Here is a 13,583-nt window from a genome sequence, read left to right as displayed (position 1 = left end):
AATTCAGAAAAACATAAAAAAAAGTCAATTAGGAAAAGCACCCGTGTCTACGTCAACTCGTGAAATAGTATTCATGGCCTTGCCCACATTGGCTTGTGGCTGCCCACAGGCAGCACTGAAGACAGTAGTTCAAAGCTTTTTTTTACTTTCTGAACCTGGACTACCCACCTCCATGTAACAAGTAACAAGGTTTACATAGGATCTCCGGTGGATTTCACATTTTACAGAGACTCTAAAACTAGCTCAGTGGCTGAACTGTACTTAGCAGGGCATTACACATGTTGTAAAGTAACATATGCGATTGAAAAGACTGTTATTAGTGTTAAAGTATCTTTATTTTAAAACATTTCTCACTGTTGTCCGTCTCACTGCTTCGCAGTGCTATTAGCCATTTAGAGGCGATATGTTTGCATGTATGAACACTCATGAGCAGTAGCTGAAATCTTCTCCCTAATCATTTGAGTTGCACCTATAGTAACAACAAAGATGTGTAAATCCAAATGCAGCTTGTCTAGTTCCTTTTAGAGACATATAACCAATAGAATAGAATTCTCTGGAAACCTGCTGACACTATCCCTAATACCAGGCTTCTGCTAAAGAGATGGATCAGTAGGAATGATGGTGCTCTATCCAAAAGTAAAAAAAAATAGTTATATTATGAGTTGGGCAGACAATGATGAAGTGAACTTCAACACTTTTGTTGCTAAATGCAATCAAATCCTCATAGCAGTTCTCCAAAGTATAGTAAAAAGCCTGAACAGTGAAGATGGCCATTCCAAACAAAAGCAGCACACTCTTCTTAGAAACTCTTAATTTAGAAGAAACTAGGTGTAAGGAATGAGCAGGTTTTACAATACTTTTGCTTATATTCGGTATAATATAGCCTTTAGCCCTTGCGTGAAAAAGCTTTGGTATAACAGTGTAACAGTAGTTCGTAACTATGTGGAGGTATGCTACAAGTGTGTTTGTGTATCGGTGTGTCTGTGTTTGACAGTTTGCAAGTGTGTTAGCGTATGTGTGCAAACTATAACATTATAGATACATGTGTGTGTGTTTGCATATGTGTGTGTATGTGTGTGTGGTACCAAACGTTGAGCAGTGTAATCCTGTTTGCATTAAGCAAAGATCCCAGCTGCCATGCTCAAGTGCTTAACTCCGCCGCTGCCTTATAAGGCCTGCCGTCTGCTCAGAGACCTGACAGAGGGATGCACTGTACACACCCAGCCGGGGCGGTCTGTCCTTCATACACCCTGTCCCCCTGTCTCTTTCTCTCTCTCTTTCTCTCTCTCTCTCTCTCTTTCAGTCTGGTCCAAATGTTTCTCATCAGCTCAGAGCCGTGTGCTAAAGCTCAGAATAGAGTTTGTGTGTCAGGTCACACAGACCCGGAGAGCAGAGCGTCCAGAGTGATCTGATTCTGTTCTCTGCAGAGATTCTTCCACTCACACCATACTACAGTGAGATTATTACTTCTGACCAAAAAGCATAATCGATATTAACATATAAAATAAACTAATGTTCTTCATTACAGAATTACCAATCACTGACAAAAAAAGAGATGTTAAAATCGAATAAAATATTATATGTCTGTATGTAATGAGAATTTGTGTAAGTAATTACAATATTAGATTGAAATAATACATTTATTTTTGAAAAAAACTATTTGATGCTCTACTAGGGATGCTCTAGTAGACTATTGGGCCAAATCTGGTGCCTTTAAGTTTTGTCTTTTACATTTTTCATGCACACTGTATGTGTTAACCTAATGTAAATATTGCACTTGATCTTCACATTGTGGCTAAATTCAGGATATTGGACGACTAGAAATGCTCCAAAAAGTTATTGACAGTTATTGACATTATTATATTGACAGTGAAGACCACCTGCCACATTTATACTTTGCTATGAAAATGGCCAAATTGTAGACAAATAGTGTATTTGCCTGACAACCTTTTTTTTTTCTCATTTTTCTTGTAGCACATAAATATAATACACTAATTTTATATGCTAACAAGTACAGTAGCAGTCAAAAAAGGTTGAACCTTCTCAGTGTTTTTATTTTTTTTCAGACTATTAAATAACATACATAAGAAATCACATAGTAAACTTTAAAGTGTTAAACAAGCCAAATACTTCCTAAGGCTGGTCATTCTGATTAAATGATCCTGTGCAATGGGATGGTCCCGATGAGAGCCAGTTTCATCATAACTTCTTTGAATTCGATACTGCACTTAGATCATTTGAAAGTTCTTGATTTTTTTTGTCTTTCTTTATTTTGTTGAGTAGTTCTAAATATGGATTTGAACATTACTCAAATAGAGCTCATTACTGTAGACCAATGCATACTCTGGATGACTTTAGTATTAATCTACAATGCAAAGATTTTTTAAATAATGAAAAAACTCTTAATTTAAGGTGTGCACCAAATTGTGACTGGTATGTATATGAATGCTTTAAGAACGTTTCAGATGTCTTCAGGGTCAGGCTTCCCTGTGTGGCTATTGTGTGAAAGAAGAAGAATAGCCATTTGATTGATAAATATTTTACTATGCAATAAAAGGTTAAACAAAATCAGTTTGTCTGATCAAATCCATACAGTAGCTGGGGAGCCTGCATATGCAGTCATTAAAATACTGAAAAGCAGAAGTGCATAAAAGTAATAAGCTCTGAAGTAAGCTGTTCAGACCTAGCACACTTCACTGACCTTCCAACTGTTTAAATAAAAAAGATAGAGTAAAAGAGAGAAGGAATGAGAGACAGAATGTTCCTTAACATCACATACAGTGTTGTTCCAGTGACATTTCCTGTTGCAAGAATAAAAAGAAAGCCAATGTTTTGATTAGGTGTGTGTGCATGTGTGTGGGTGGGTGTATGTGTATGTGGGGGTGTGCAGGGTGAATTGAACTGTTTATATTGCAGGCACTTTTCTGCTTACTCTGGGTTCAGATAAGGATTTGCTCCTAATGCAGGTCTAATACCCGGGCCTGGCTGACAGCACAGGTGATTGGAGCTGATTTAGAGGGGTGTAAAGCTGCTGGACTGCATTACTCACTCTACTGTGATTAGAGTGAGGTTGTCACCACCTTCCAGATGTTCTTACCTGTATCTGAGCCAGAAGTGATTCTGAAGCTTTCTCTTTTATTGGAGATGTAGAGGAGCAGATGGAGACCGGTCAGGCTGCTCTGGCCACCTGTACACTCAAAACGTAAGTGAATAATTCAGATAAATGAATTGTTTTGTATTTTTTACATGAAATTATTTTTATGAAAATACACCAAATCTATGTGTAACAAAAACTGAATTTGGCAAATTGGCAAAATCGAAGTAGAAACGTTCTATAAGACCAATGACTTAAAAATAACTTAGGAAAAATCATGCTCTCTCAACCTACTGTATATGTACTGATCATGTGAAAATAGTTTAATTTGTGTTAATCCAACTCAATTTAAATAGAGCCTGATAGCATAATTGAGGGGTATTGAGGCATGATGGGTCATTTTAGCATTCTGCCAACTTAATGCCTTAATGCATACTCAGCAGCTGAGTAAGTGGCAACTTGCTCCTATAGCCCTTAACATTGAGGCCACACAAGTTATATACAATTCAGATAAAAAATAAACATTTAGGGCAAGGGTCGGCAATTAAGTTTGGCCGCGGGACAGATATTTTCCAAGCCATTGCCGGGCGGGTCACAAGAAAAAGTGTAATGGGATAAAGTGCTACAGACCAGTAGCTCTCCAGTCCAGAGGATTGTTGAACCCAACTGCAGAAAAGCTGATATCAAAGCAGGTAAACTGAATCCGTGTCATCAGGGTCCCGGTCCAATACACTACCGCTGCCCCAGCTAGTGAATTGGGACACGGCAGGGAAAAGCACCCATATAAGGAGATATGGAGGGCGAACAGGAAAGGTCTAAGTTCTACTCATTGGGCAGGTTTAAATGCCCAAACATAGGGTATGTGAGTTCACTAAGCCTGGAAATGCTTAGTGCTCTCAAACTCTAAATTATCAGTGGCCAATGAAATTTGTTGTGGGTGAGGTCATGCCAGATTGTATCTTATAGAAGTATGAACCTAATCTAATTACACTGTATTCACAAGAAATAATGAACCATTTAAAAAAAAAATACTTGTTTGTGTCATATTAAGATGCAAACACAATTAATCTCTAACATACCAGCTTATTTTTTATGATGCAAAACCAATAGCCTAGGCATATGAAAAAGTTTGGGCACCCCTATTAATTTTAATCATTTTTAGTTCTAAATATTTGGGTGTTTGCAACAGCCATTTCAGTTTGATATATCTAATAACTGATGGACACAGTAATATTTCAGGATTGAAATGAGGTTTATTGTACTAACAGAAAATGTGCAATATGCATTAAACCAATATTTGACCGGTGCAAAAGTATGGGCACCCTCATCATTTTATTGATTTGAATACTCCTAACTACTTTTTACTGACTTACTGAAGCACAAAATTGGTTTGGTAACCTCATTGAGCTTTGGACTTCATAGCCAGGTGTGTCCAATCATGAGAAAAGGTATTTAAGGTGGCCAATTGCAAGTTGTTCTCCTATTTGAATCTCCTCTGAAGAGTGGCATCATGGGCTCATCAAAACAACTCTCAAATGATCTAAAAACAAAGATTGTTCAACATAGTTCAGGGGAAGTATACAAAAAGTTGTCTCAGAGATTTAAGCTGTCAGTTTCCACTGTGAGGAACATAGTAAGGAAATGGAAGACCATTTCCATGATGCCACTCTTCAGAGGAGATTCAAATAGGAGAACAACTTGCAATTGGCCACCTTAAATACCTTTTCTCATGATTGGATACACCTGGCTATGAAGTTCAAAGCTCAATGAGGTTACCAAACCAATTTTGTGCTTCAGTAAGTATTTAGAACTAAAAATGATTAAGATTAATAGGGGTGCCCAAACTTTTTCATATGACTGTATGAGAGAAATGAGATGTAAAAGAGCAGATGTAGAGCAGTCAGGCTCTGCTGGCCTACTGTATTTCTTAGAGGACATTCTGAGGAACGCTGTGTTAAACTTCTGATTCTGTGTTCTTGGAAAAAAGGTTCTTGAACTCATTTTTCAGTGCTAGGATTATCCTTGGTTAAGTGGATTTCCTGGAGACGTTCTGCTCTGCCCTGTTGGCCACGTCCAGAAAACATTGCACAAGAATGGGGAATGCGTGTTGCCGTAGTAACCTGTGGGTGGACAGATGGGATGGAGAATTGAACAGTGATGTTCCAGATGCAAAGAGTATGCCGTGACTCCGCCCATCCTGTCAAAATCCAGTGCTGACATAGCGATTACACAATTAAAGTAGCAGAAGATGAGTCAGCCTGAGTTCACTCCCTAGGCAGCCCACAGATGTACAGACTCTACACTGACGGTAAGTGACATCCATAGTGAAGCAGACAGTCCAACCATAACATTAAGACCACTGACAGGTGAAGCTGCAGAATTTGAGCTGGACCAAAGTGTGATGGCTAGATGACTGGGTTAGAACTATTATGAAAAATTATTAACCATTAACCATGAACCATGAACCATTATCTGCATCCAAGGTTCATTGAAGATCCTTTTTTAATTGTGTAGCTCTATAATTACAGATTGTATTCCTGTATCTATTTCTCTGTATACTTTATTATCGTCCTCCTTTCACCCTGTTCTTCAATGGTTAGGATCCCACATTACCATGAAAACATATAATTTTTTTAATTAAGACTCTGTTTGTCTATTGTTGTGACTTAATTTGATTTAATGACAAATTTATGCAGAAATCCAAGTAATCCTAAAGGGTTCAAATACTTCTCTTGCAGCTGTAAAATAGCTGACCACCATTAGTATACCACCAGAAGTATATTTGTGTACTTTTTATAGAATAGAAGTACAAAAAGAACCCTCTCCAAACCCTGCAGCTCTGCAGAAATGTAGTGAAATGCAGCAGAGCTGTCCACAGCACCCCCTCATCAACCCCCCTAACCATGTGCTGAGTGGACCCCCGCTGGGCTGAGTGTTTAATGACAGGGCTCTGACATTCCTGACGAGGGCCTGAGTGAGGGGACTAATTAGGCCGTGTGTTTTCTGGATTGGCCTTATCCTCCTCGTCCTCTCAGCCAATACATCAGGCCCTGCTTCAAGACATGCCAGCTACCAGCCTTATCGCACAGCACTCAGTAACACTGATAGACCGCAGCTCTGCTGTTGGCTCACATCAGCAGAGGCCTGTGGAGGGGGAATGGTGAGAGGTGGGAGGCACAGGTCAAACGCTGAGGTGGTGCTGGTGGCCTTCTGACACCCTCCTACCAAGAGATAAGAGGCACTGATAAGATGGATAAGATATATGAATAGCTGAATAACTACAACAGTCAGCTGAGGATTAAATTCAGAAGTAAGGCAAAAGAGTCAAAGAAAACAAGTGTTTCAGACATTTCATTAAGTCAAAGAATATTCCAGCTTTTATTTTTAATTATTTTATTTATTTATACATTTTTTTAACTGCATCGCAGTTCGATGTAGTTATAAAAATAAAAAATATAAAATGTAAATTGAGGCCAACATAAAAACACTGTAAGTGTGGATATGCTGAATTTGTTGTCTCAGTTTTTTAAAGTAATGTTTACTTGAAATCTTTTTTGTTATTATTCCTTAATTGTAAGTTTATATAATTGATACATTTGTTTCATATCAAGTGCCTTGCACTATAATTCAATTTTGAATTTTATGGTCAGGTAAATAAGACAGATATGTATTTAGTCTTCTTTTTATTTAATTTAAACCTTAAATTTGTCAGGAAGAGCAATGGTGTTCCCATGTCAGTTTGACCCGGTGCATGTTTAGTTATCCAAAAGATGTCTGAAACCAAAAAAGTCCTAACACCAGTGTTAATATTTCATTACTAACTCCATTTCTAATTATTCTATCAATATTTAGTGCAATGATGTTCCTTAAATCTAACAGGTAATGATTCAATTAGGATAATTCACTTGTTTTTCATAAAATAATATATATCTTTAAACTTTTTGTATTGTTTCACTACTTTATAACTTTTAAAAGAACAACATATAAAACAATAGTTTTATGTAACATTGAAACATAACATTGCAATTTTAGTTTAGTTTTTGTTTTTGTAGAGGGTGGTTGCAAATATGTGAGATGAGCCATTTTCATCATTTCAATCATTGTTGATTACACTAATTAAGGCAAGCAGAGGAAGTTTTATACTATTTTTATAACTATTTATTAACTAACTTACTAACTTAAGATAGTACATTACATAACATTTGGCAGACGCTTTTGTCCAAAGCGGCTTACAATAGTGAAATACAAAAGTAACAGAAGTTAAAAGTAAAACATCTTTAGATAGGGCCTAAAGGAGGTAAAAGGGGAATAATAGGATAGAGGAGTGAAGGAGGGGAAGAAGGAAATGAGGTTAGAAGTAGTTAGTGTGTTAGAGGTGTTAAGAGAGTAAGTGCTCTTTGAAGAGTTCTGTCTTCACCACATTGATTTTTCCCTGAATGAAAATATGTGGGATGCTATTCAATATGCTAACAATACTCAACTCCTGCTGCAAAATCTTAAATATTTAAGATGTCTGGCATGTTACGTGCTACTGGCATATGCAGTGCGCACTACTTCAGTAGTATATATTGCCCATATCAGTCTTAATTTGTTCAGGGTAACATTTAGCTTTCTTCCGAATAACAATGCAATGTGACACTTCCTTGTGTGTGCAACATTTTTATATACAGTATTTTTATATAAAAGATTATGTAAAATAAATTAGTATGTGCACGAGAGAAAGGGGAAGAGACTGTAAGGCTGGTATAAGTATGCTGGACTTGCTCATCCTCCCCTAAATCTTACAGTGTCTCCAGGGGGACTAATGCTGCTCTAACTGTTGACCAGAGATGGGGTATCAGACGATTATGTTATTTTTAGGCTAGACATATCTAACTCCATGATCTGTCTCTTTCCCCCTCTCTCTCTCTCTCTCTCTCTCTCTCTCTTTAGCTCTCTTGCTCTCTCACTCGTTCTCTCTTTCTTGGTATCATTCTCACTCCCCCACACTTATAACCCCAGCTCTTACTCCAGCTGCCAGCACAGCACAGATGTTACAGCAGTGTCATATGCATTTATAGAGAAACAGCAATCAAAAAGGCTGTCTTCATCCATTGAGCACTTGCTTCTCTCTGTGATTGGTTCTGTTATTGTGTGTTTAGTGACCACATTTCTTCATAAAGCTTCATTTTACACAAGAATACTTGCAATCTCACTGTTTCCCACATGACTAAAGCTTAAAGCAATTAGCTTTAGCCACTTTATGCCCCCTATTGTCTGTCTCTCATGGAACTAAAAATTCCCCACGCTGGTTTTCGACAGACCAAAAGGAAATGCAGTGGTAATAGGGCTGTAATAATGTGCCGTTTTAGGGGAAGGACACAGTGGTCCCTTCTCTCATTCTCTGCGCGAGGCGAGGCAAGGTTTGAGATGGCCAGTGCCCTGATATGTGAGATTAAGGGAGTTTAATGAACCCATGGGGCCTGTGCAGGCTTTCTAATGGCCCATTTTTATCATCCTACGACTTCCTCCAGCTCTCCCTCCAGGGAGGGGGGCTCCGCAGTCCTGTTGGAGCCCAGTGATAAAAGCCTTGGCCTGGTTTCACAGGCTGCTGGGAATGGCCTGAACCTCAGAGTTTTTCTACTCTAGAAAGCAGCTACTGTCAGCATGCCCCGACCCACAGCCTCCCAAAACTTTAGAGGTACACTGGGGAGAGAGAAGCACACTAGATGTGAATGTATGAAGTCTGTAGATCCTGTCGTCTCAGATGTAGAGGAGATAAGGTGGAGAACGAACGGATGACCTGCTTGTCAATGAGTTTACCATGTGTGTTCATTAACTCTCCAGGCTATAGTCTCCAGGGTAGCTGTGTGCATTCAGCTGAGACACAAAAAACTCAAAACTCACAACAATAAATTGTATAGAACTCTCCAAAAAGGTTATTTAATTAAGTTTATGCAACATTTTCCACAAATATCAACCATGTGGTGGTTTAGGTTTAGGGTTTTTTTTTTTTTGCTTAGATGTAATTGACCTTATTCACATGATTTAAAATTTCTCACTCAATCACACACATTTCCTGGTGAAAAATTAAAAGAATAATAGATTCTTTTTGATAGAAACTTCTGGTGCTTTGTATCAATGACACCGGCCTCATATTACTACAATATCTAAACTGACTAATTACACTCAGAAGTCAAAACAGAGGGTGTAATACTGATGAGTAATTGATTAATAATTATGATGGTATCATTACATTTCTTAGTGCTCTATTAAGAAGTACTGATGTACTAATTAAGGAATTAAGGAAACCTCACTAACTAATAAAACTAACACGTGGCTAACTATTAAATAATTATGTCAATTAATTTCCAAACATTCTTCACATATTTTACAATAATTTAATGTTTCTTCTCCCCATGTTCTCAATTCAGTTGATGACAAGACAATGTTGTGCTATTAGACTATTTAACAGTATTTAAAGTATTTAAATCTTGTAACTATGCTACCTATGACGTTACAAACTTTCTCACTCATCCCTTGCATAGTCATGTCATATTGAATAATTCCAGCAACATAAAAGGGATAAATCCCATAAAAACTCCAAGAATGTGGGATCATCTATCTTAAGGCAGATTCTTTAATGTTTTTTCTGAAACAAATTCCATAAAACTGCAAAATGTGGAGCCCCATTTTCTTCCTTGCATATTAAACAAAAGCCTCATCTCTGTTTGTTTCTGGTATTTTTGAGCATTTTTGATATATTATGTTCCAATTAATATAAGAAAAAAATTAATACTGTATTGTATTGTATTATATGATTGTATTATCTTTCATAAGAGAGCATCTCTCTACTATGGAGCCCATGAAGGGATGGTGAGCATCCTATAGTATCTTGTGAGCACTGTATACTATCTATTGAGCACCATATATAATCTGGTTCTCACCACATGGTATTGTCTTGTCATAATAAGCCATTCCACCAAAACAAAAAGGATAAATGCCATAAATATCCAAATGTGTTGCTAAATATAAGTGTATTACATTCAAAACAAGCAGTGCCATATCCAGGGTATTACCATTATATTTACAAAATAACTTTTAAAGAATGAACTTTTTGAAGGGTGCGGATTATTTGACGTGACACAATTCGGTAACTGTAATCACAGGACTCGAGTGCAATGACATATTGCAGTCACACATAATTTGGCCGGCACTGTTTTGCTTTAACAGTCTCTCTGACCTCTGTGGAACTCAGAGGAGTGGGTGGTGTTGTGCTGGAGCTCTGTGGAAGCATCTCTGGAGAATACTTCAGTCAGAGGCTTTCAGGGAAATGTGTCGCTAGGAGGCTGCTGTAAAAAAACAGGAAAATACATATATTTCTAGATCTTTGGCCCCACATGAGAGGCTTGGTCTGTCTCAGCACATCGGCATGCTGGACCCATCAGAGAGAGACGCAGAGAAGATCAGGCACAGCCTCTTTACAAGCTGCTCCAAAAAATCCATGTCCTGCTTCCCACGACGCACGGACCAGCGTCATAGCCTCGACAAAATGCGGGAAGGGGGCGGGGAGGGAGAGCGATGGGGAGGGGAGATGAGTGTGTGAGAGAGAGAAAGAAAAAGAGAGAGAGAGAGAGAGACCCAGACTGAGATAGAAGGAGAGACTACCATAAAGACTCGACTTGATGGGAGTGAGAGATGTGGGGAAGGAGGGATGACCCCTTGGGAGAGCTGGGAGATCTCTGGCCCTTTTGGAAATGTTCTGGTGTATCCGGCCGGCCCAGCGCTGCACAGTGACAGTCGGAGCGATGACTCTGTTCCTCGGCGATCATGCTCTCCAGGGCAAGAGCAGCACAATCAGGAAGTCTTAATGTTGACCAAAGAAACACTGAAACCCCAGCAGCCATTACTCAACACCCTTCTCTCCCATCTTCTGACATGACCGCCATATCCAAGCTCTAAAAATAACACTTCAACCAGCACCACATAAATGTTGTCATAAATACGGCCTTCAGAGCTGCACTTTATGTACGAGCCCATGTGTCTTCAAACTGACCTTTCTCACATGATCTCAAAGATCTGCTTTTCTTTAGCAAGTTGACCTCCTGGTTCTGCTTGAAAAGGTCCGGGCAATAAGTATTTAGGAGTTATCGCGTTCACATGACTCTCGCTATATCATCTCTAGGATCGGTCAGTAGAGTGACACAGCAGCTCCTCCATCAGAATGTGGGATCATCTATCTTCAGCAGATTCTTTAGATGCGTTCCCTAATAAATTACATAAAAAGCTCAATCTTGACCACATTTTTTTGAAAAATATTCATATTTGTAATTATTACTATTGACTCTTTATTTTACTCTCAGTCAAAAATGTTTATTATCTCATAAAATTATTTCATAAAAGAGCGTCTCTCTACTATGGTGCCCCTAAAGGAATGTGGTGTATTTTTTAGGTATAAGTGCACATTTACATTTACATTTACATTTAAGGTATTTAGCAGATGCCCTTATCCAGAGCGACTTACAACAGTGCTTCGATGTTACTTCAAATACCCAAAGCTAGTTTGTAGACTAGGATCAAGAGATACATGGAGATGGATCATGTTTAGAACCCTAGGAACCCTTTTTTTATTAGTTTAGGAACCCTTTGCACATAGTATCTGTTGAGCACCAAATAGTATCTGTTGAGAAACCCATGGTATCAATTAAGCACAACATAGTATCTTGCATTCAACACATAATATGTGTTGCTCACAAAATTGTATCTGTTGAGAAGCACATAGTATCTGTTGAGTACAAAATATTATCTGGTGAGCACTTTATACTATCTGATGCTCACTACTTACAGTAGTATCTTTGTGCACTACATAGTATCTGATGCTCATCATTTATTATGGTGTTGAGCACCACATAGTACCACAGAGTACATGTTCAGCACAGCATAGTACCTGTTGAGCACCATATTGTAACTGGGGAGCACCACATAGTATCGGGTGGGCCACCACTTAGTACTTGTTGAGCATCACATAGTATCTGGTGATCACCTCATTGTATAAGGTGAGCACCACTGAGTATCTGTTGAGCACCACATAGTACCTGTTAAGCACCACAAAGTATCTGGTGTGCAGCACATACTACCTGTTGAGCACCACATTGTTCTTGTTGACCACCACATAGTACTTGTTGAGCACCACATGGTACTTGTTAAGCACCACATAGTACTTGTTTAGCACCATGTAGTACTTGTAGAGCACCATATAGTATCCGGTGAGCACCACATAGTGTCTGGTGTGCACCCCATAGTACTTGTTAAGCACTACATAGTATCTGTTGAGAACCACATTTTGATCTTAAAAAATATGCCAAATAAAAATAAAGTATTTGTTTTATTGGTGAACACCCCTTTTTTCTGTTTCATTTGCAACCGAATATTCTGGAAGATCTGGATGTGTTTTTTTTTTACTGTGTTGTACGGTGAACACTGGGGTGGTCATTTGAAACAGTCCGTCATGCTGACTCAGTCTTACCCTGCTCATGTGCTGACGTCTTTCAGCCCAGGCCTTAGTGCACATGAAATACCTCAGCTCAGATCTCCTAAGATCTGATGAGGGTGTGTGGGCTGCTGTGAGATCCAGAGGTATGCACCTCTGATATTGCTCAATATAGGAAGATAAATACTGTGGAAACTGAGGAAATTTCAGATTAGAACAGTGCCAAAAATTGATTCAGCAGCAGCCGCTGTGGATCACTGTTACAGCAAGTCCCACACTAATACAGAGCAGTTGTTAAACCAATGCTGACATGGAGTTTAATTAATCAAGTTTGCATGTAGATACGTTGTGAAAGTCTGTTTGCACTGACAATTTTAGCCAGATGTCACCAGTCACAGTCATTATTACCCACTGCACAGTGCACTGTGGCAGTTAACACTGTGCACTGTGGCCTGGCAACCACCTATAGTAGCAACACCACATGAACCACTGTATAATGCCATAGCAACCACTTAGTATAAAACATATTTACACCTTTGTAACCATGTAGGTAATACCTAGCAAATGCCTGAAATGCCATAGCAACAACCTGTCAACCACTTAACAACTCCACAGAAGCCATCTGGCAACAACATATACACCAAATGCTTAAACGAAAGGTTTGTACACTTATTTGACACACATTCAATCAGACACATTTTAATCCTTAATATGTGTTTTATACTGTAAGCTACAGACCATTGCTTCAGGCAAAAGTTAAACACAAGTATCTGTGTTCAATGATTTTAGCAAATAAAGTTACAAGACAATGTTATAAGCAGGTATTAAAATAATAATTACACAATAGAGTCAAAGATCTGGTTCTAGAAGACTGCAGGTTGAACATAAAATTTCTGAGGGAATTAATGGAGAGCATAGTGGCCAGACTGTTTATTATTTTTTTGTCTCATGGATCATGATAAGAACCTGCTAACAGTTGAACTGTGGTGTAAATCAATACATTACTTACTCAGTGTCTCT

Source organism: Astyanax mexicanus, chromosome 9, assembly GCF_023375975.1.
Source record: "Astyanax mexicanus isolate ESR-SI-001 chromosome 9, AstMex3_surface, whole genome shotgun sequence".
NCBI lineage: Eukaryota > Metazoa > Chordata > Actinopteri > Characiformes > Acestrorhamphidae > Astyanax > Astyanax mexicanus.
The sequence above is the reverse complement of the archived record's forward strand: the minus strand, read 5'-3'. Positions refer to the sequence as shown.